Source organism: Agelaius phoeniceus, chromosome 9, assembly GCF_051311805.1.
Source record: "Agelaius phoeniceus isolate bAgePho1 chromosome 9, bAgePho1.hap1, whole genome shotgun sequence".
In the NCBI taxonomy this organism is placed as follows: Eukaryota; Metazoa; Chordata; class Aves; order Passeriformes; family Icteridae; genus Agelaius; species Agelaius phoeniceus.
Window position 1 is genome coordinate 35,025,444 of NC_135273.1, and position 24,091 is coordinate 35,049,534.

Here is a 24,091-nt window from a genome sequence, read left to right on the forward strand (position 1 = left end):
CTCTCATCTGGGCAGAGCAAGGGTAAGATGGTGTTACAGCAAATCCACCATGCTGGCAGCCTTCCTTCACTGCGAAATATGTGATCACAGATGATGGCGGGCAAGTGGAAAATCCTGGCTCTTTTTCGTGCAAGAATGGGCAGGGGGCTGGGAAGAATTGTGCTGCTCCTTAGAAGAGGAGTGCAGAGTGCAGTCTTCAAATGCAGCCAGACAGTGCTGAGAACCACTTTGCCTTTCTGGGGGAGAAACTGTAGCCTTGGAATAATGTGCTCTGGCTTTTCCCTCATTATTCACTGCTATGAGAATAGAATAACTGAAAAATCTAAAATTTTCCAGGCATTAAAATGCCACCTTTGCTAGTATTTAGGCTGTGAATGACCTCAGGTTTACAGTAATCCCACAAGTATTAATGAACCAAACCAGAGCTCCCAACTGAGGAGTGCAGTCCTTCCTGGCTAACACCTACTAACATCTTTCATGTCAGAAATATATTCCTGTGTCACGGCACGTTCTGTGAGAGTTCTTCTCTTTGGGGCAGATTGGTGGAGAGGGAAAGGGTTAATTGCTCCATTAATCCCTGTCAGCTCACCATCTCCCATGCTCTGCTGCAGCTTGTTTGGGGCTCTGCAGTCTGCTCTGTAGGGTCAAGGAGCAGTGACAAACTGCAGAGTGCAGTGGGAACTGAGCTCTTCTGCTGACAGCGGTGTCACGTGCCAGCCTGGTGTCCTGGTATAGGCTTTCCATCACTGCCTTGGGGTGTCTCTGTTCTTGATGGAGCAGGAAGAAGACAGCTCAGACCTTTGGTAAGTCAATTTGTCTTTTGGAACTGCTGCTCTTCCTCCGTTGACAGTAGATGTCTGTGAGAGGTAAACTCTTTATTTAAATGACTCTTTTAGGTTCCTAAACTTAAATGGGCTGAAATTAGGTTTGTCTCTTCACCTGGTTCAAACACAGCATGTTAAATTTCCAATAACATCCACATCCTTTCTCCTGAAGAATTGATGAAACTTAGTGTATGGCTGGCACACAGCCTTCTTCCCAAACTTTGCCTGTTCTCTGGCTTTTCTTTTTTTTTTCTTTTTCTCCCTCCTCCACCTTCGTTATGGAGTTAACAAATAAGTTCTTGGCCACCATGAGTCAGCAGAGCTTCAGCAGCTTTCCTAGGGTTTTAATAATTGCCAATATACTGGACTAATAAGAGGGAACAGCCACTCTTTACCAAGAGTTATTTTCATTTTTCTGAAAGGGGTGAGACATCAAGATATGAACAGAGAGAGCATCAAATCTATGTTAATGGATTGCCAAATTGAATTTTCTTTACTGAGATCCTTTTTGAATTACACAAGCAGGAAAAGTGCCAGAGTTTTTTAAGATTACATTTCTGTGTCTTTATACAGCAGAATAAGTTCTTCTCCAGTTGTGGAAATAAAGCTCCCAGTATGAAACAAATCCCAGTATGAAACATTTCTTATAAAATTTTAGGCCAATCTGCCCATATAAACTATGACAAATAAAGAATTAAATTAAAAGCTGTGTTTTACATCAGAAGATACTTTTGCCTTGTATCAGCTACACCTTGTCTATCAGTGCACCCCCATGGGGTAACCATTCAACTCATGGAACTGGGCAACGAGACCTCGAGGCCCAAGTGGTTGCATTCTCTTATGGGTGAGCTGTGGAGAGCTTCCATTAGAACTAATCCTGTAACTCCTGAGTGCCCAAACCCAGGAGTCTGCTGCTGCCTGGTGTGGTTTTAGCTCGTGCTCTGTGTCAGTTCCTGTGCATCCATTCTGCAGGACAGTTGCTGTAGGCTCCCCTCTGTATCACTGCCAGGCAGCCCTGCCTCCTGTCCAGTCCTGGAGCAGCAGTTCCCAGGCAGGGGCAGGAGCCAGAAGGTGCAAGTGACCGAGGTCCCAGGGGCTTCGTGCTGACTGAACTTTAGTGCTCAGCAACAACGTTATTCCATCTGCCTGAGAGAAAAGTATTTTAGCCTATTCTGCAAAGAAAAACCTCTTAAGAAAAATACTATATTTATTTGTGTAGTCTTGAACACAAAGCTCAAGTCTGTGTTTTGGGGTTTCAGCCCTAAACATAAACTGAGACACCACAGAACCTGAGATGCTTCCAAGTTTTGAGTTTTATGACTCCATGACCACTCTTAATTTTTTCCTGGGCTTTTTCTGAGGGGAAAATGGCATAGATCAGGAAATACAGTGGCAAATGTTCTACTGGATAAGTCTTAACATCCATTCAGATGACAAGAGATGTGTTGGACAGAGCCTGTGATGAACACATAGTTTTCTTTGTCTACATAACAGAGAAGTTCACAGTTATTTGGAAATTATGCACTATGCTAAGGTAGTCATCGCTCTTGGTGTTAAACTTTCAGTAGTTTTTTTTATCTGTGTATTGTTCTAGATTTATTTCACTGCTATCTGATTTTGCACTAATTTGCTTCAGTTTAATTTCATGTTTGGTTTTGGGTTTTCTTACGTGGTTAAATTATAGTGTGTTTTCTTTTTCCATTCATTCTGGCTGAGTTCTCTGTACCTAATGAAACTTCCCTATGGAAAGCTTAGTATGAACTGCAGCCAAAATTGTAAGTTGTGAAAGAAAAAGTGGCATTCACTGTGAAAGCCTGTTCATCTACAGAGCTGGTTTGGAATTGAAACTTTGCACAGAGAAAAGGGGAATCAGCAAATTGTGCATTTTTTAGGGTTATGAGAAGGCACCTGTAATAGCCAGGTACATCTGTTCGCTAAGTACATTTCAAAAAGGGAGGATGACAATTATCAGGCATCAGTAGAACGGGAGTGAGGGGGCAGGGAAGTGATGTAAACTTCCCAGAGTGTAAGAAACCAGGTGCTAGTAGGATTCCATGCAAATCAATCAAAAGCCTTCCTCTGTTCTGTCACATGGTTCACCTTAGCCTTCCTCAGGATATTCTGTGCTTACTCTTTAAAATCCATTTAATGATGATGTTACAGAGAAGAAAAAAGAAAAAAAATTAAAAAGTTTCTGTTACTCCCATGAGAAGTACATTCAGGAACTCAGTCTTAGCTTTTCTAGACACAGGGCATTATGTTCATAGTGCACAAACTTTGGAATTCAGACTAGAACAGAATACAGCTTTTTTCTGCTCACAGACAGAGCTCTCGGGTCTGGGAGTGCCTTTATGTGTGAATCACACATCCCTTTGGGGAGCTGTAGTTAGCAAGTGCCGCGCTGTGTTCTGTTTGGGTTTATGAAGTGACACCATGTGTCCTTCCCTTGGCTTTATTCCCCTATAAAGGAGCCAGGAGTCAGCTGGGTTAGCAGTTGTAGCTTGCTCTCAATGGTACTGTGGTGTGCTATCACTGTATCGTTAGGAGAGATAAGTCTAATAAAATGTGTCTGCAATTTTTGAGCCAGTGATTAAATGAACCTGCTGTTCCATGAGGATCAGATTAGAGCTGGGGGCGTGCAACTCCCAGGGTAAATATCAGAGCGTGGGAGGGCACAGGGAAACTCAGGATGCAGCGCTGGCTGAAGGCAGACAGAGGGAGAGGGAAGTGTGAGAAAGCCAGGTTCAAGGAAGAAGCAGGCAAGGGAAGTCGAGGCAACAGAACATTTTCTGAAGAAATAGGGAAAGAGGATTGAGACTAGAGAGGATCTTATCCCAGGAGTTGAATTACACTGCCCTAAAGGAGCGTGGTGGTCAATGGTAGGTGAGGGTAAATGGAAATACTCTCTTGCCCTTCTGCTAGGATGTATTATTTTGCAAGGTCTCCCCCACCTCTGTGAGGGTGAAGGGATCCCCTGTTACACTCACCAGGAAGCTGAGGAGTGTAGGAGCCGTGCTCTGGGAGGCAGTGTGCCCTGTAATGTGGGACAGCTTGCAGAGGACACCAGGGACACATCTGTCAGTGTGTGTGCCCAGCGGGTCCCTCAGGGCCTTGGCACAGGGCCACGCGGGCTATTGCTTCCCTCATGCACACTTACACACTGTTGGAGAAGGAAGCTTTTCCAGATGGGCACTTGTGCTTAAGCCTTACCATTGTGGACAGGTCACAGCCTCTGGCTGCCCTGGGGGAGGGAAGGCTGCACACAAACCTTTGTTCACAGCATCCACAGCCTGGATGTTTTGTGACCAGTCAAAAGTGCTTTAGCCTTAATGAGGCACTGGACACATAACTGTGCCCAGGCTGGCTTTTTGTCCTGTGATTTTGAAGCTGTTTTGAGGGTGAAAGGAATGAGGGATTTGTCTTTACAAACTGTGAGCCTGCTGGTAGGTAAAACTAGCAGTGAGAGATAAAAGAAACAATGGGAAGAACCATAAATTCCATAGGAATTCCACGGATTGACACAAAGAAAACAAAGGGGGGGGAGGGTTATACATTAGAAGGGGGTCTCAGGTATGAGACATTTTGGGAAGTCTGTACCTCTGAAGTACCTCAGGCAATGGGGAAGAGAGACAGACATGTGGCCAGGAAATAAGGATAGAAAGGAGGCTGCGTCCTCCAAAATTTTGAGAGACACCAGGGGAAATGCCCCATGGCCTCTCCCTGTATTTGAATAAAGTTACAGGACTCCTCTGTCTCTTTTTTGGACATAAACCTCTGGTGTTTGTGGATAAATTTTCCTGTCAAGGGCAAGCAGACTGCGTTTCAGTCTCATCCTCCAGAGACAGCACATGAGATGCAAAGCTATCGTTTTACTTACTCTCTGCAATTCATATGACCACTTCTGTTTCAGTGGATTTAGTGTTGTTCCGTTCAGGCTTATCCTCCAGCATCTTCCTGAAAAGTTAGTATGAATAGAAGCAGCAGAAGGTGCTGGAGGATGAATGATCATGGAAGTAAAAATTAATTACGTCTTCCACATAGTGCTTCAACCTGCAGAGCATGAATGATTCCCACCATAAGTGCCCTGGAGATGTGTAGGGGTGATATGGAAGGCCATGTTGGTGGCCTCTGCTTGTGATTGTGCCTGCAGTCTGTGTGAAGGTGCCAGAGAGATCAGGTTAGAATAAACCCAGGCTCGTTGTGAATGCTTCCCACTCTTCCATGGGCTGGGATGTGATTGCTGGAAGAACGCCTACTGTCTGATTGTCCAGCACCAGGAACCAACCGAAGTGCTCCGCTCCCCGCACAGCAGCCGTGTCCCCCTCAGCTAAGAGGGGGACATTGCCCAATGCCCCTTTCCCCCTCCCTGGGAGATTTCGGTGGAGTGCTAGAGCCACTGGCCAGTTCTTTTGTATCGCAGTTGCCGACTGTTCATCCCCCGGGCGTCAGCTTCCTCTCTTCACAGCGTGAGGTAACAGATTTTTTCAGGTAACAGATGGGACGGGATTCACTGAAAAACCCAAAGCAACAAATCTCCTGAGGGATTTGACTTGTACCTTGCTAGAACAGTTCTGCATGTGCCTCAGGGGCGGCCTGTGAGGGATGGCAAAGGGAATGAACTTCCCGGGCAGCCAGATTTACATGGACATCTCATAGAACAGTTCTGTTCAAAAAGTCTTCAAGGGCTGGGAGATCAGTGTAGTGGCATTGCACAACTGAATCCAAGCAGGACTGTAGCCTGGTCCCAGGGAAAACCAGTAATGCTGACAGTGTCCAGTTCTGGCCAAGGGAAAGGAGCATGTGCTGTCGTGTTGGTAAGAACAGGAACAGTAACGTTTGACTGAAGACGAGCTGGTGGTAGTGCCAGCCGTGTGGCCGTTTGCACAGTTTTGATGTTCACCAAACTTTAGACCTTTTCAGTGTTCCATGTATATGTGTAGTTAAATCCTTCCGGGCTGGCCTTGCCTCCTCAGCTGTTCCCTCTGCCCTCATGCCTTTGCTTGTAGCTGCCCCTTTTACACTCCTAGCCTTTGCCTACATCTCTGTGATTAGTATTTGTCATTTGCACAGCACGGAGCACACATAGGTGATTCATGTTCACACATTTCTTAGGAGTTTCAGACGTGTACCCTGCCATGCATTTAGCTCTCTGGGGCCCCAGATGAAGCTGCCTTCATGTCTCGCTATGTGCTGAGGCTGTAGAATTAATTATTCTGTCAGGTCAGCCCTGTTTGCTGCAGTGGCTCCTTGACTGCTGAAGAAGAAGCTGGCAAGAACTTCCATTACAGGAAACCCATGACATCCACATAATATCAGGAACCATTATAATTTGTCCAAATCTGAGCTTTTATTCTAATTTTTTGGTGTCTCAGTGTCTTCACTTATGAGAGAGGAATAGTAGCATGTAATTATTCTATAAGCTTATCAGCATAATAGATGATTTGCTTGACTTTTTGTCTGACACTAGTTATATTCAAACATATACCCTTGCCATCAGTTAAGCTGTCTGTTCCTTTTTGGAATTCCAGCACAGGTTCTTCTGTATTTGTATTTTTATGGATATCATTTATTTTGATGCCTTTTTTTGAGCTTGAGTGCCCAAATAGCAGAATTCCATGTGATGATGGTGTACTTGTCAAATACAGAAATACAGACTTCTATTTAAAATGCAGAATTATCTTTTATTTGTGATTAATAAGTTTGCCAATATCTGTTCACTTACAGAACCTTTCTAATGTTACAAGAATACCGTTTTGAAAATGACTGCAATATTCACTGAATATTACCTTTAGTTTTCCGTATAAAAACTGCAACTGACATATTTTTAGCTTCTTGAAACAAAAGGTATATGTAATATTTCTTAGGATCAGACCTGAATTAGTTGAAGATGTTTGTTGGTGTACTTCCTAGTCTTACTGCTCTTCAGCATAAACAGGCATGCAGGGGGCAGGAGGGCAGAGTAGAATGATTTCATTTGACATGCTGAAATATTCTAAAGTATTTTCCAGTCGCTCCTTTCACTTGCTTATGCATGAAAAACTCCACAGAGAAAAAAGCATTCCAGCTTTCCTTTGCTAGGACTCCTGTTCGGGCTTCAGTGCGGTGTTCTGAGGCTGTGATTTCCAGTCTGAGACAGAGTGATGTGTTATTAGACAGCATTAGTAACATTTTGAAGAGAAAACTAAATATGACAGTTGAGCAGATTTGCAACTGAAAGAGGAAAACATGAACAAAGTTAAGAAGCATATAATTGTGCTCATTCCCACCGTGACTAGCATAGAAATTATTTACTCCAAGTGGCTGCAGTTGCATGCTTAGTCACTTCCTTCCCTGGCTTCAGCCTAATACTGTTTTCTGTCATTTTCTTGCAAAAAGAAGTTTGTTCTTTTTGCATCAAAAGTTTCAGATTTTTTAGCTTTTAGTAATTCAGTCAAGTCTTTTTCAATTAAGCAAGCTGTGGCAGCTTGTAGATATTCCAGCTTTGGTAGCCTGGTGTTCCTGAGAAGGCTCAGAATGTTAATTATGCTGACAGTCTTAGTTAACCAGCCTGTAATCAGCTGCTGCTTAGGCATGGGTCACTCATCCATGCCAGTAATGGTGGACTAGAACTTCATGATTTAAAAGAAAATAAAATACATACAGGTATGTTTTAACTGTTCCAGTCTGTATTTGCCATCCTTCTTTGTCTTTTCCTATTGGGGTGGCTGGCAGACAGAGCTCTGAAGAAACAAAATGTGATTTAAATGACCTATAAGCTCCTCTTCTCATGTCTACCCAAGATAATTGTCTCAAATTAAATGTGATTAATAACAGAAAAAAATAAAAAAAACCCCCATACAACCAAACCCCAGCCTGTTTGGATGATTTTAAAAAAGTGCAACAGACGTCTATGTAATTAATTAATTAATTCAAAAAAATAATTCTGGGTTCCTGCAGATTTATTTTGGGTTCTGTGACAATGTACTCTACTGTTTATTAAAACTAAGTGTCTTTCAGCCAGTGGACAGGACAGCAAACAAATGACAAGCCAACTCAAAATGACTCAATACATGTGTAAAACAGTAAATATCTGCGAGCTGCTAATTGCTGATGGACAAAGTGCTGAAGGGTAGAGGAGAGGAAGCTGACATGAAAAGAAGAATTGGAGTTTTCACTCTTACTTCTCCTTCTTGCAAGAATATTAGGATCGGCATGTTGTATTTTTGTGTTTTGTAAATCCTTCTACCCAGCATTCTTTATCTCCTAAGGAGGTAAGAGGCTTAAAAGCACCTTTTCCTCTTGCAGCTTAGTTGCATACAGTAGTGGCTAGAAAGCAAGAAATGCTGCAGTTGATAACCTGCTACAGACTGTGGCCTGCCCATGTGGTGGAGACACAGGAGAGCTGAGCCTGAGCTGAGCTTCATTTTGTGTCCCTGGATGGTAACAGGAACTGAGAGGAAAAAGAAACACTCACAAACATGGACTGGAACTCGGTTTTGAAACCACTTTGACTCCAGGCAGATGGAAAGCAGGGGCACCTCCATCCATCCATGTGCTCTTACAGGAAACCTCTTCTGTCACAGATAGGTGACAGGAAGATCTTCTGTGCGTGTCACAGGGAAATGGAGTGGCTGCTTGCTTTGGTCTTCCAGCATAAGTCTGTGTCATCATTTATTTGTGATTTAGACAGATTGACCGGTTGAAATGCAGAGCAGGAATAGACACGTGCCAATATAATTAACACAACAAAAATGCTTCCTGTGGCCATTTCTGCTGCTCTGGGTTGAGCAGTTTCCTATGTAAGCAGTTTCCTATGTTTCCTTCCTTCTTTGTAAGTCTGTAAACTTCTAGGAAATGAATGTGCTTTATTCTATTCAGTGCAGGACTAAAAAGAACCCAAATCTTAAAATAACTGTGCACAAATCTAATATACAGATCAGCTCTAAATAGAGTGGTGCTGCAATGTTATTTAGTTTGAAATACAAAAGAAAACTAGGAAAGAAGAACTTTTAAGGGAAAGCCAAATATACCTTTGTTTTTTTCTTTGCATCACCAGTATGTCCCATTTCAGTTGTAGAGTTTAGTTCATACTATGATAATTGAACCCCACAATACAGTTCTCGAGGGACTTGTAAGGTGATGTGCCTTGGTGCTGTTCAAGTGCTTAAAGAGTTCACAGGGGTATTTAGTAAAAGCTAAAAGACATAAAAGTCTCTTGTTTCAATGTAAAAGCCATGAAGTAACTAATGGGTTGTAGGAAAAAAAAACCAACAAGGTACTGTATGAGCACGTTACTGAATAAGAGCTGTCTCCTATGGAGATCTTTGCAGTTTCCTTTAAAATACCCAGGACTTGCTGCTCCGAGACAGAAAGCTGGAAGAGATCCAGTGCTCTTATCTGACATAGCAATTTCAGTGTTCTTCTCAGTGTGATTTAAAGTCAAGTAGAAATACGCTTGGAATTGAGATATTTGTAAATGGATAAAAGTCTTTGAGTTGTATCAGAACACACTGCCTCACAGCATTTCCAAAAAGAAAACTGTAAGTGTCCTTGAGTGCATTTGCTCCTTATATAAATACCATGGTATTTGGAATTCTGTATCAGATACTTCCTGATCAAAAGATTAATATTTTAAAGAAGACAGTAATTCTTATGTTCATGTAAAAGCCAGGATTTAATATTTCACCCTTTCATAAACACAGAAACATGAAAGAAAACAGTGAGTGCCAGCCTCTGTAACAATTGAGCTGCAGACTTCTTATTTTTGATAAAACAAAGTTTTACCCAAATCCAGCTTTAGAAAAGGTTACCAATAACTGTTACTACTGGGGTTATTCACAAAATCCAGATCTGCTTGTGATGGTTTTTGTACCATTAGTGAGAAGTGTAGCAGCCTCTTTCTGTCATTGCCCATTCCTAATGTGGTGGGAATTACTCTAGTACTGAGAAACTTCAAACTTGGATCTTCTGCTTAAAAAAGGTTGTTGTAAATTGCATCAGGGATGCTGAGAACAAGAAAATTCCTACTCTTTGTAGGGTTTTTTCCCATCAAATGACCTAACTGCTGACAGAATTAATTATCATGTGAGTGTGATTCAGTTTTAGAATTTCACAATGGGAGAGGATTCTCAATTGGTGTATTTCTCTCTCTTTTTGAATTTTAAATCTCAGCTCATATAATGAACTAATACAATATTTTACATGCAAAAATCAAGAGCTGGAGAGTTGCTGATATTCTTAAGTATGTCAAAACTAGCCTCTTAAATGTTCATCATCTAATTTGATAGGTATGCCAGTGACCTTTCTTCTGTTGCTGTTCTTTTTCTCAGCTACTGGAAGTACTTTATTACTATGTTTTTGTTTTGTTTTCAAATGCTTTTCTAGGACATTTGTATTCTTTGCTTAGGTTGCCACTTACCTGGTATATTTTACTTTAGGCCACTTGCAGCAAAAATGTATGAAATGCCTTACATCCCACTGTGCCTCAAATGTATTTGAAAAAGAGTAAATGTTTTTAGTGCTTTACAAGTTTGCAGCCTCTGCCATGTTTTGCTGCTGTTTGTCTTTTGCTTTCTGCACTGTTTGCTTGGCGCCACGCGCTGCTGCCTTGTCAGAGCCTGGCTCCAAGTGTCGGGTGTGTTCGTGCTGCCTTATTTTACTTGCCAGTTTAATGCAAAAGCAGCCAGCAGCAGCAGCAAAGGAATCTGCTCTGTTTCAGTTCCCATTCTTTCCATTGTTATCATTCAGGAAAGGCAGAAACCACAAAGGAAAGCATTTATGAATTCATCAGAGCGTGTCACATGTTCTCAAACACAAACGAATTAAAAAAACTGTGGAGAGCTTTACACATCATTATAAGGAGAGATGCACTATTTCCCCACTTTCCAGGAGTGCTGATGAACAGGAATAGCAGTGGGTTGGATAGGAATGTGTATGGCAGAGCAGCAGTGTCCTCCCACACCTACGGATATGTCTGTCAGAGGACATTAGTAGGAACATACTGACCAAGTTTCATGCTTTAATAGAACACTTACTGGGCGTCTGTTTCACTGATTTTTGTTCCTTATGGAATTAATTGCTGCCTCTGCTTGTCTCTAATTTGTACTTCACATGATTAATACAGAGGTCAGAGGTAAATCTTCCATGTAGTCACTGTTTGGGTAGGTTTACTGCTGAGATTCAGGGTGATTATTCTATCTTATTTTATACTGATTCCATTAATGCATTTTGAATTTGAGCATAATGATTCCCTAAGAGCTTGTGAGTATGCATTAGACATGCTTGTGTGTGCTGTAGGTAGTGTCTTTAGAAGTCTGATAAAATCTGAAATGCAAATACTCTCTTTTCTTGGAGTCTAAGACTATAGGAGTTGTTGTTGGCTTTGAAACAAAATGAATAAATGGGAACTCACTATAAAGTGCTGCTGCCTCTCCTGAGTTTTGCCATTACCTTTATTTAATGGAATAGGTTTTGACATCCATCAGGCTTCTCATTCTCTTTACTTCCCCATGAAAGGGGATTATTTTATGTGATGAAAAAGCAGTATGACTCTTCTGTTAAATGCAGTCTGCCTGCTGAAGTCAGGAGCCATGAAAGCACCATACAGCTGAAATGTTCTTGGCTCTGGTAGCACAAGGGCTGTAAACTGTTTAGTCTAAACATACTGGCATGAAAGATGTTCTCTTGTAGGTAGCTATCCCTCACACTGTTGAATGTCTTTGTGTAGGCTTAGGGAGATGGGCTCTAACATTGTGGCTCCAATTTGCATCTCAATTAGCTTGGAAGTGCAGCAGGTAGTTAATGTGACATTCCAAAGGGGAGCTTTTGTGTCCTGTTATTCTGGACTAGTACTCCATGGGGAAAGAGACTGAGATGCCAGATTATCCCCACCTGTGAAAGTCCCCCCCAGACCGGTAAAGCCTCTCGTGTGCGAGGTCCATTTGTGCCACGCAGATGAGAACCCAGGAGGGCAGTTTGACCTTCGTCAGCCCCTTCAGTCCCATAGTTAAAGGTCAGAGTTGTGCATTTTCACCCACATTGCACCACTGTGTGAGCAGTTCCTGTGTGTGTCTCCGTGTCCCAGTACCACTTGTCAGGTACCAGCCTTCAGGTTCCTCACAGCCTCATGTCAGTGATATTCTGGGATTTGAGGTGTTTTCTTTCTCCCTGCTATGTCTGCTAATCTATATATAAATCCAGGTTGAATCACTGTGTAATGCACAAAGAAGTAATTAAACATCCACATGATCTTTTATACAGGAGTTTTACTATAGCAGACAAGAGACATGTTTTGATATTTGGAAGGTTGTTGCAAAATGTTATTGCTCTGGAAAAAGATTACAAGGGAAACGCAATAGTCCTTTTATCCAGGTCCTTGACATTCCCATTTAGTTATAGCTGAAACAGTAATGGATGCTTCTGACCCAAGTCCATGGGGGTCAGAAGCATCAGGTGGGACCCACCCAGGGGTACTGAGGGAGCCGGCGGGGGCGCTGCCCAAGGCCCTTTCCATCATTTCCCAGCAGTTCTGGCTGACTGGGGAGGTGCAGCTGACTGGGGCTTGGCTGTGGGACACCTGTCTAGAGAAGGGCTGGAAGGAGCATCCAGGGAGCTGCAGGCCTGGTAGGGTGAGGTTCTGCAGAACCCAGTGCTGGGTCCTGCCCTTGTGTTATAACAGCCCCCTGCTTTCATATCTGGGATCTCCCACAGTTTATAATCAGACAAGCATGTTTGGAATAAACTAAGGAAAAAACAAGTTAACAGCTTTGATTTAAGGCACTGAATGGTTAACCTTCCTTCCCTTATTTCTTCTGTGCCAGATAAAACTCCCACCACTTCAGTGTTGCCATGCAATAAATTTGTTTTGTTGGGTTTTTTCCCTCCTTTGACTTGATGATTCATTGAGATCAAACATTTGTTAAACTGCACATTTAAAATTTCTGGTTTTTTATTTTTCTGTGCTTGATATTTTGAGGGCTGCTTGAAAAAATTGACTTTTTTTTTTTCACCAGGCTAATCCTAACTTGTATTTTCTACAATTATTTTATTGAAAGAAATGTAAGTTTCAAAAAAAGTTGTGTTTTGTGGGGTTTTGTTTGTTTGTTTGTTTGTTTGTTTGTTTTGTAGGCAACAGGCAAAGGAATCTATTTGCTCTTGAGCTTGCATGAATACTCAGGACACCTACCATGCAATACTCCTCTCCTCAGTTGGTTTTTTTTTTTTTTCTTTTCTGTCTTGGGTAGAGTTTTTTTAAAGCTGTTGTTTCATTTTGCTCCTTTTCCATGCCTGCACCCAGACAACCTCACCCTAAGAGCCCTAATTAGCTCTGTTGGGGTGAAGAACAGGCACAGAGCAGGGAAAGAACAGCTGGACTGAGAAGGATCAAAGGAGGGTGGCTGGCATAAAGGAGTTCTGGATTGTAGGCATTGTGGAATTAGGTTAGAGGAACATCAATCCAGATAGTACAAAGGCAAAAGCATAGGAGAAAGGAAAGAGAAGATGACTGCTGGATCTAGAAGAGTAGTTTTGGAAGAAAGCTGAAGCAGGACCTCTGATAGTAAAAACAGAAATCCATTTCTTTAGCACCAAGAAGTCATGATTTTTAAAAAATGTTAAAATTTTCTTAATCATAATCAGCTTTAATAAAAAGGCCTGGTTCTTGTAAATGAGAAACTGAGGCAGTTTAGGGCAGAAGATTAGGAGGGAGCTCTGTCAGACAGGGTTTGTAGTATAAGAGGAAAATTCTTGCACGGATTAGAATTGTAGTAACTTTGGAATAGACACCTCCAGGAATGGATGAGAGCTGTGGAGAAGGTTGTGGTATTGAATTGAAGCAAAGAGTTTGTACAGAACAAGGGGGTTTGGGACAAGGGACAGATCTCAGAAAATACTGTCTGGTCAGCTTACACTGAGACCCTGTTTTCAGGTAATGACACAAACAAAAGGCTGTTTGCACACTGCAGAAAGGCTCGAGGCCATTCCTCATTCTCTTTTTGTTTTACGTGTCCACAGCATCTCTGATATTTCACTGGAAGGACTCCCCACTTACTAGACCAGAGCCAGGATCCAGGATCAAGCATGTTTCTTCAGGACCAAAGTGGGTTCCAGCACAGAATGTAAAACCATATCAAACACAGAAACACACTGACAGCTCTGAGAGCAGAAAAGCTCACAAACATGAACTGCACAGAGACTACAGCTGAAAACTAACACCTCTTACTTCACATACAAGAACTGGGAACACCGAGTTCAATTTGATGTCATGTTTATGCCTTTTTGTTTTGTTTGTCTTCAGCAATACAACTTTACCCATTAATCAACCAAAACCCAATGTCTGAGTAACCTTACCCAATGCATCAGACTTAGATACCATATGCTTAACTCATTCAAACCCTGAAAAACCATTTTCAACTTGTTTAGTCAGTTTACCAGTAGATACTTAGCCAATACCAAAAACCATTCCTCCACATCTTTCCCAATTGGTTTCCCAATAAATCCCTCTGGTAGACAGAGTGTTTACACCAAATTCCTTCCAGAAGCATCCTTTAAACCCCAAGAATTAGAAAGCCTTAGTTCTGTGAAAATAGATTTTTGCATCAAATTCAGTGTTTTTGGGCTTGAACAAAACAAAACCAAAACTTCAAATATTGCTCCCTATCACTCTGTGTATAAAAATACAGATTCCTAATACAATTATAGCTCAGTTCTGTTCTCAACACCAAATCATACCCCTTTACAATTACCACAGGAAATGTTTTTCATTTACAGAGATAGAGCTTAACCAGCCATTCCATCAAACACCATAACTAGTCCATGTAGCATTAGAAGGCTTACTTTACTGACTCTCAGTATAAATAGGATTAAAGACCATAGACACAGGGAAAAAAGTTTGTCCAGCAATATAAATCAGACTATAAATATAATTTTAAACCTTAGAACTTTTAGAAAAAGATTTTCAACATCTGTATTTTTGCCCCAGCTTATCTCAACAGTAACCCTAAAACAATTAAATCAATTAAAGTACTAGTTAAATAAACAAACCAATACTACTTCTCTTACATTAGTTTGTTAACCAGTGCCAAAAATATGAAACACAACTCCACAAAACAAAACAACCATAGATTGTCTTTTACTAATACATAGACATAAGTGTAAAAATTTTAATAAAATGTGTTACATAAACCTATCTAATAATTCAGAAACTATTAATAAAAACATACAACAATTTAAAAAAGTATAACTAAGATCAATGTTAATAATAAAACATAGTTAAAAATATACTCAAATTAAACCTCACACTGTAGTAAAAAGAGATTTTAAAGATAAGCATGTGTATATATTAATTATCATCATAATTATTCTTATAACGATACCTTACCTGCTGCAGTTCATACAAAAAATAATTAACAAAACCATCAAAAGGTATTCTTAATACAAAATGAAGGGGGAGATGTTGGAATCTGAAATGGAAGGAACTCCTGGAACTTTGGGCTTGTAAGCTAAAGTTTAGAATTAAATACAGGATTTGATTTGAGACCTTGGAAAAATCTTCCAAACTTAGGTGCTAGATGCAAGAATGCAGATTTATAGTTTAAAGCAGAAACACCTTAAGTAAAGGAAAGTTTAGAGTTTTAGAGTTTAAGATACAGAAAAAAAAAGTATTTAGGTTAACAAGGAGTTTAGAATGCAGTACTGTAAGTTTATGTGTCATAACATGATTAACTAAGAAAGCTTACACTGTAGCATGAGTCCATAAGATGAAATATTTAAAGATTAGGTCCAAACCATAAATATCCTTGTTAGCAGTGTTTTATTAGTCAATAAATCCTTAAAAGTCTTGTAAGTAAGATTCTTGTGACCTTCTGAACCATTCAGTAAAGATGTGAGCTGAACTCGCCCTTCCTACCTATGTAGAAGATAAATAAATCCCATCATCAAAACCAACTCAGAGCTCCCATCTGTAACTCATTCAAAGCTCCTTCCAAAATGCCCAATAGGTGGTACAAGGGTATCAGTGCCAGGTGCTGTCCTTGGGACACAGTGAGCCCGGGCACCACCACAGGTGAGGGCAGAGTGCCTGGAAAGCTGCCTGCTGGAAGGGACCTGGGATTTATCCTTTGGACCTCACCACCTCTTAGGAGTAAAGCATTTCCTAGCTGATGGGGACAAATAGGCACAACATGCTTACCTTGCTTAATGTAGCTTAAAAGTGCACTGGGGGAAGTTATCACTTCCCAGGGAGTTGGTGTATGGGAGTCCTTGGATGCATTTGACTGAGGAAATGTTCTCACATCCTTGCTACAATGAACTGGCAGTGGCTGATGTTGCACTCTTGTGCAGCCCAAATCCAGCTGTGTTCTGCTGCCATATGTTTAACCAAGTCTAAAAATTTGATAGTTTAATATTCTGGTTGTAACTTCCTCTGAACACCACTGCTGGTATGATTGTTGTATAAAAATTGAGGTGGATGTGTTTGGTATTCTCAGATACTCACTGGTTGTTATTAGGGCTTTTATATAACACAGACTAGAGAATAGGTTCTGGTGGCCTTTCCCTGTTGGGAGGTCATGTAATCTTTCAGTTCAATGAAACTATTTAGGTATACTGAATAAGAGAAAAATCAATTTTTGAGGTATTGATTGGAACAAAATTTAAAAGGTCAAGTATTATGCTTGATCTTGGAGTCTCTGGCTTAATACTCTCTTCAGGTAGGTATTAAGTATTAGGCTTGGCTGCTCATCATGGATCAGGATCATGAAATAGAGAATGAAATGCTGTTGAAGGCAAGAGTAGATGGCTCTCTGTATTTAGGACCACTGAATGGGGAGTGTTCAAGGATGAAATGGTTCTGGTTTTATCAATCTTCAACACATGCAAGCATACCGTTAAATTATAACACAAGTTCTGTTTTGGTCTTCAGTGCATAAATTATTAGGTGCAGCAGAGTCAGTGGACAGTATACAGAAAGGGTTAATCACAGCCCTATGAGTTCATGGTATCACTGATAAAAAGACATGACAGATGTTATCAAAAGATAACACACAAAGAGTGACAGAAATGGTAGTTCTTTTCAGAGCTGCTCATAGCCTGACCTTCTGTACAGCTTGATGGTTTGATCCATATTGATTTCATTGGGAAGTTCAGAATAGTTGCTGCCATTATTTAATTAGTGCTTTGAAGCTATTACAGCAGACAGAAAGCATATACAGCAGCTTCAGTGTTGTTAGAAATGTAATACTGATAAATCTGGGGAACCTGCCAGCTCTACCTAAAGGTTGGCCTTGGCACAGATAGGAGAAGAATATTTGACAGCAGACAGACAATTAGAGGAAGAGGAAAACCTTACTGTACTTTGGATCTCAGTTCTTGGTGTGTTTACATTTTTGATTCAAAATATTGTCCCACATTCTGTGATGATAGATTTTTGAGAGATTTCTTTGGAATCACTAAATATTTAGTAGTGTTTTATTACTGCTTCTCTTTTCAGAGCTATAGCTATTTATGGAATGAAGCGAGCATTTCTCAGTCCATCTTCTCTATTTTACTTCATGATAGCACATAAGGATGTGAGCCTATTTCCTGGACCAATGCACAGTGCTCATCTCTAGGAGTGCACATCTCATAGGGTCCTACCCTACATCACAGTGGCTTTCTTCTCCCCTGGTTTGGGGTATGGCAATAGACAACTTGGAGACAGAAAGGTGTGCTGAATAGGCTCCAGCAGGAGAAAATGTCTGGCTGCAGTGTAACGTTGGACCTGCATGGAACGAGTTAAACTTCAGTCCTGAATCTTTAAAATTCTGTTTATCTTGCAGCGAGAGAAGGTTCTTCTCTTTAAGGGAAGTTAAAATTGTTCAATGGGAATAAAACTTTTATGGCAGAAATTGTTCCCTGAGGAAGAATGGAATTATAAGAACACAGACTTGCCTGCCAGTCTGGTCTCTATGGGAATGACACTTTTTATAAACAGCATTTGTTCCTTTCTGAGTGTGTATTAAAGTGATATCTTTGGACATTTGTGGTGATAGAGCTCTCAGACCACAGCCAAATTGCCTCCCACAGTGGAAGGTATTTGAATTGAAATAATTAGAAAAGTTCTGTTACAAACATTTTAGTCACGGGGTTTTGCTATTGCAACAAAAGGCAATTCACTCCTCGGGACTATAGAAAGGTATTTATTTTAAAATCAGTTGGAAAACTGGATTTAACTAACACCTAATAGACACAGAATTAATAAAAACTAATGCATATACAGAACATTCTTAATTGATGACACATGTTGCACTAGCACTTTTAGATGACAGTGAATTTTAAAATGTATAAAGTTTGCATATATACATGCCCTTAGATTGCAAGCAGCTCAGTATTATTGCAAAATAAGACATGCTGGTAGCAAAATAAGAAACCAGCAATTTGTTTTGTTTAGATTCCAAAAATCAGAGGTGAGGAGCAAGGTAACTGTGTTCCTGGATTTTACTGGTAAATTCCTCATTGGTCTTACTGTGACTGAGTTAATCACAGCTAAATGGTTTGATGCTGAAGTGAGGGAGGATGCTTTAGAAGAGGTTCTCTACTGAGAGGTTTATTTTTCTTTCAAGGAAGATGGTATAAATATAAATCATATTAACTTACTGATGATAAAAAAATATAGCTTTAAATGCCACCAGTGCTAGCATAATTTTTCAGGTTGGTTGACCGGAATTTAACTGGCAGCAATCGCCCCAGCACACTCGTGTCTGCTGCTGAGGCCCAGTTTTTAATCCAGTGTGCCTGGAGGGCTGGACAAACTCCCTTTCCCTGAAGGTACACTGCATTTTTGGGGTATTTATAAAAGTCAATTAGGGGAAGGAGGTAAGCTGAGCTTGAGGGTTCTTCCTCTGTTCTAAAATCCCAGCTCCTCTTGCAGCTGGTAAATACCAGAGTAGTTCAGGGCTGTGAACAGACTGCTCTCTTCAACTAATACAGGGTCTATGCTGTTGTCTTTAGGTAGACTCTAAAGGAAATTAAATAATGTATGGTTTTTTCTGCTGTAATAGAAATGCATTTTTGTTTACTGGTTTGTCAAATTAACATGATTGAATAACTAACCATCTGATTTCCTCTAAGAGCCAGAGAAATGAAACTCTTTATTTTGTATCTTCCACATAAGCCAAGATGCTGTGAGAAACCTGTGGCACGTCAGTGAGCTGCATTCCTTAAATTCTCGGGGGGCCCGAGGGCATTGGCTGTGATCCATTGGTTGGCCAACCCAGCTCTCCAGTGCTGATTCCCCACTCGCGGCCAAAGTCAGATTTTAGTAGAAATAGTTGCAGTTCTCTACAGTGTAGAGGAGCTTAATGAGGTTTAGGATGCCAGATTTCAAGTCTCCATTCCTTAGTTACTTCCATAGATGTTATAACTGTATTCAGCTATCCAGCTCTGTCATTGTGTAGTCTGGAAACTTTGGTCTAAAGCTAAAGTAGCCAGAGTTTTTTTGAACATGTGATTCTTACCACAGAGGCTGGAAGCTAAATAGCTGGGAAGAAATCCAGTCATTTAAATACAAATAAGCTTGTAATTGCATTTTATAAAGTATTTGAAACATTTGAAAATATTAGCTTTGGTGTTTAGCATTAACTTTGATGGGCCCAAAAAAAGCACCAAAAAGCCCAAATATTGCAAGTCTTCCAAATTTCCATCCCAGAGTCATAACCTGAAATCTAAGTTGCAGAAATGTTACTAATAGTTTGATCTGAGATGCTGAGCTTCAAAAACAGCCTGTAAGAGTATAAAAGGTTCTTTGTAGGGAGGCTTAGATTTCTGGATTAAAACATAATTAGCAATTCTTTCATTTTTTCCCAGTCAGAAATAGGTTTGAGACACTGTATGTGTGTGATGACTAAAGTTACCTCTGTAGACATGTGCAGATTTCAAGTGAGGTCAGATCTTTGTCATACCTGTTGTGAGAGGCAGAAACAAAAGTGAAAGTATTGATACTTTGAGATGCCCTTGGAGAGCTGTGATACTGGGTGAAAGGGAGTGAAGTGCTTTGGATGAAGGGTCAATACCTGGGCTTGTGGATTTGTGACTGGGAACCACAGCTGGCTGAAGGCACAGGCATGAGGGATCAAGCTCTGAGGGAGGAGATCTGAGGAGTGCATCTGTAAGGCAGGATGGGAGACAGTGGGGACATCAAAGTATAACTTAGAGGGGACATTTCTGTGGCATTGGGGAAGGCTGGCACTTGAGGATGACTGCCCAGCACCCTCAGGACAGCAGGAGTGTGTCTGCCCCTCCTCTGTTCTCTGCAGCACAGGGCTGCTGGCTAAGGCCCTGCCTTGCTGCTCAGGGCCCTCCCAGGGCTGTTCTCTGCTGCCTCACATCCCCACATCTCGATTTGCTTATAGTGCAGTATCTGGTAAGGCCAGTATTGGCTATATTGAGGACTTCTCTTTGTCAGGAAATGGATTCAGCAGCACGACAAACTGCACGTGCATCTCTTCATAGGCACATCCCTGCTTGGGTTACAGAAACATTTAGATTCACAGGTAGGTATTTCAGTTGTTAATGAAAAGTATAACATTTTTAAGGTGCTTGTTTCACACATATTTTGTAATTGCACTTGGAAGACCAAGGCAAATGTATTTTTCAGAGTGCCTGGCATAATGGGGTTGGTGTGATGGCAAAATCTTTAACACTGGTAGATTTTGTCTTCATTGCTGTTCAAAACAGTGAGGAATTCTGATGTGTGAGAGTATTTGTTATTTAACTAAGACATACATAAGTGGCATCTAGAAACATGTGCTTTCTGCTGACACTTATGAATTCACATGGAAAAGATTGAAAATAGTAGTGGTGTGTACAGTGAATAATTCTACAGTGGCAAATGCATTTTATGAACTGTGAAGTGAAGAGGATAAACCTAAGTTTATTTTGGTGGAAAAGATCCAGAAGAATGATAATAATATAATTTCTGTGTAATTTCTTTAGTGATTGGCATAGCTGTTGGAAATACGCTGTTTCTCTTGCTTCATTTACTATGGATTATTTTAGTTCAGTATATATTTTAGTTTGTGTTCCTTGTTATTGTTTAGTTTAAAAGAGAAGGAGACTTCTGTAGGAATCTTCAGTATTTCAACATGAACGTCTCAAAGCAGTGCAAGTGATTTAGAAACCTAATTTATGGACTGTGATGGCAAATCTAGTAGCTAAGGCTTGTTATCATCACAGAGTTTATTTGGTTAACTGGAATAGTATTGGATCAATCCTTCCTCCTCTTGTATTTTAATCATTTAACAGCATATGTGACACCTCCAACAAATATAACCAACAAAAGGGAGTTTTTAGCTTTGTTTTGGGATGAAACAAAGCCCTACCTGACCTATTCTGTCTGGAAGTGAGACCTGAAAGCAAGAGGCACAGGCTGAAACCATATCAGGCTGAGTGGTGTGATATCCTGAGACAGGTGTCTGATCTCTGAGTGAGGAGGGGAATTGGATGCACTCTTACTTTCTGCTAACAACCTCTTCAGCTGTTCTTTTTGTGTATCATTTTCTGAATTGCCCTCTGGGAACTGGCTGTCTTCTCCCTATTGATTGATTAGAGAGGGAATGTGGAGTGCTATCTCTAGATGGCCTCCAGTTTTGTTCATTGAAGTTACTTGGAGAAATGCACATGAGTGCCTGGATCCAGCCTGAAATTTCCAGTACAGGAGAGGGTACTGCATTTAAGGATTAATTCAGTTGTGCCTCCACCCAGTACAAAGTCTCAGTTTAAAGCCTCTAGCTGTTTTGAAATGTAGTTTGAAAATGATGCAGATGGAGGGGGATGAACAAGATGTACATGGAATTTGGGACAAACATTCAGAAGGGGCTTCTGCTGTTTGGAACATAATCAGCATCAGTGTGTGCTGTAGGTAGTGTGTTTTTCAGCAGGCAGTTCCTGGTAGTCTGCTTTTCTTTCATATAGTAGCACTGAGATGTGATTAGGAATTCCAGGAGACTGACATGTGTTCTTGCTGCTCGTGTTAGGTAGTACCTTGAACCAGAGGGAAGGGAAGGAGGGGAAAGAGAAGCATCCTTGCCATAGTTACAGTTCATGGAAAACACTGCAGCTGTGGTCCCAGCTGGTTTCTGTTTGCCTCATGCTGGGGGAAGTAAAGGAGCAGAAGAGATGGAGCTCAGGCAACCTTGCAGTGCCCATTCCTTCATTGCTGATGAGACCTGGAGAGGGGAGGAGAAGGGGAGAACACCAGAAATTAGCAGCTCTCCAAGCACGGGATTTGGCCAAACATTTTGTCACAAACAAATTATCTGGCTAAAGCAGCACTTGTTTGTGAATCATTCATGAGCAAGCATTCCTCTTCCCTTATATATTATTAACTTTGACGTAGTTTGTGAACAAATGTTAGCCCTTGGGCATAAACTGTTTGCTTGAATTATTTGCAGTTTATTGTTGATGGCCTGCAGTTGCTCACCTGGATCACAGAGTATTGTTTCTCCTTTGAGGTTCAGTGACTGTAGAGTAATGAATTACGTGTAGGTAGCAGTGAGACAGTTCTACTCACTGCAGCTGTGGATTTGTACTGAGAGCTGGATGCCAGCCCTGGCTCTCCAAGGCCCAAGGTCAGCAAGTTGTGCTGCACATTGCCAGTAGGTGGGAGCACATAATTTAGAAATTACCAGTATGTATTTTTTCTGTCCTACATACTTTTCCTAACGCTTCTGGCTGATTACTGTCAGAGACAGGATCCTGAGCAGTGGGGACCTTTGGCTTGATTTCTTACACTTGTTCTTGTATTTGTAGGAAATCCCCAAACACTTACATGTGTCTTTTTTGGATGTGGTTGGGTGTAACATAGCACTAAATTAACTGGGACTGGTCTTTAGGAGATCTGAAAAAGCTTTGCATGTGAGCACAAACATCATGCATGGGTCATTTTATGGTTTGCTTTTGTGTCAGGTGGATTGTTCTGCTGAATTATGGCAAAGATTTTTTTTTTCACTTTACCATTGTAAGCTAAGTGAATGGTTCTTTTTGGACCTGTATGGTAGCAGAGAGAAATTAATATGAAAATTCAATGACTTGGAAGTTTGGAAAATAGGGAATAAAAATAATTTTTATTTTTAAGTGATTTTAGTATCATTAGGAGTAGCTGAATAGAAAGAAAAAAACTTATGAACAACATACTAAAGATATGGCATTTATTAATTTGAATATTTCATATTTATTCTTGGAAGACATTCCTCCCTCTTCTCAAGGGCTTCCTCACACCAGTCTATTTTTGCAGTCCATTTTTAATGCAGGATGTATGTATATATGTATATAATGCAGTCCTGTACACAAATGGTAAACTCCTCTGCATGACAGTAGATTTTCTGTTATTGTTTAAAACTGTGAGGAAAAAAAGGAAAAATATAGTAAACATCATTTTAATGGAACATTGAATTTGTTTATCTATTCATATGTGTTATAAGTAATTGGTTTTTTTTATATGCTACTATTTGCATTTTATAGTGTATTCTTGTAGGCAATACTATTAACACAACTCTTGCTACTATTACAGTATTTTAGTGGTTATATCTTCAGTAGAAAAGCTCTTTCAAAACCAGTTTTTCCACATCTTGAAATTTTGTTTGAACTTCAGATGAAAATTATATGTATATAAATTAGAATGAATGCTACAACAACACAGTATATATTGTTTTGGCTATAAAACATCTGTATTTAAAAACAAAACCAAGGGAAACCTTCTAAAGACAAGGAGATGAGTACAAAATCAGTGCAGGAGCTGGCATGAGGTCAGTGGTTCTGCCCCAGTGGTTTCCAGTGCTGGCTTCTCTTGGTGCTGGGAGAGGGTGAGACCAGCGTGAGGAATCTCTCTTCTTTGGTGTGCAAAGTTTCACTGCACTCAAACTTCTCCCTATGCTATGCTACTGCTTATTTGATTGGAGACTTAAAATTGGCAACTTATTTGATGTGTTTTCCTGGCTTGAGGCTTTCACAAAATAATTGCTATTTAGCTTGGGTTCTTAGGAAAATGAGGCTTAAATGATGACATTGCTGACTGTGGGCCCCCTTGGATACACATCCCCAGCAAGTCCCACTGTGGGCAGGCTCTGCTCAGTTCTCAGAGGCCTGCACAGTCTTACACATTGTTCTAAGAACAGTCATGATTGTGTGTACTAAATATGAGTTGGTTTCACTCCTGGTTGGTTTTGAATTTCACATTGTGTTCCGTTGTCTCCTGGGGCTTTATTCATCTATTATTCTGTAAAATGCTATGATAAGAAAAAAACCTCTGAAGATAA

The 24,091-nt window shown here is 40.6% G+C and overlaps 1 protein-coding gene across 5 annotated transcripts in view; it reads left to right on the forward strand.

The window, feature by feature from the left end:
* CTNNA3 (catenin alpha 3) overlaps positions 1 to 24,091 on the forward strand; it is a 440,676-nt gene that overhangs the window by 197,913 nt on the left and 218,672 nt on the right. The window lies entirely within an intron of this gene.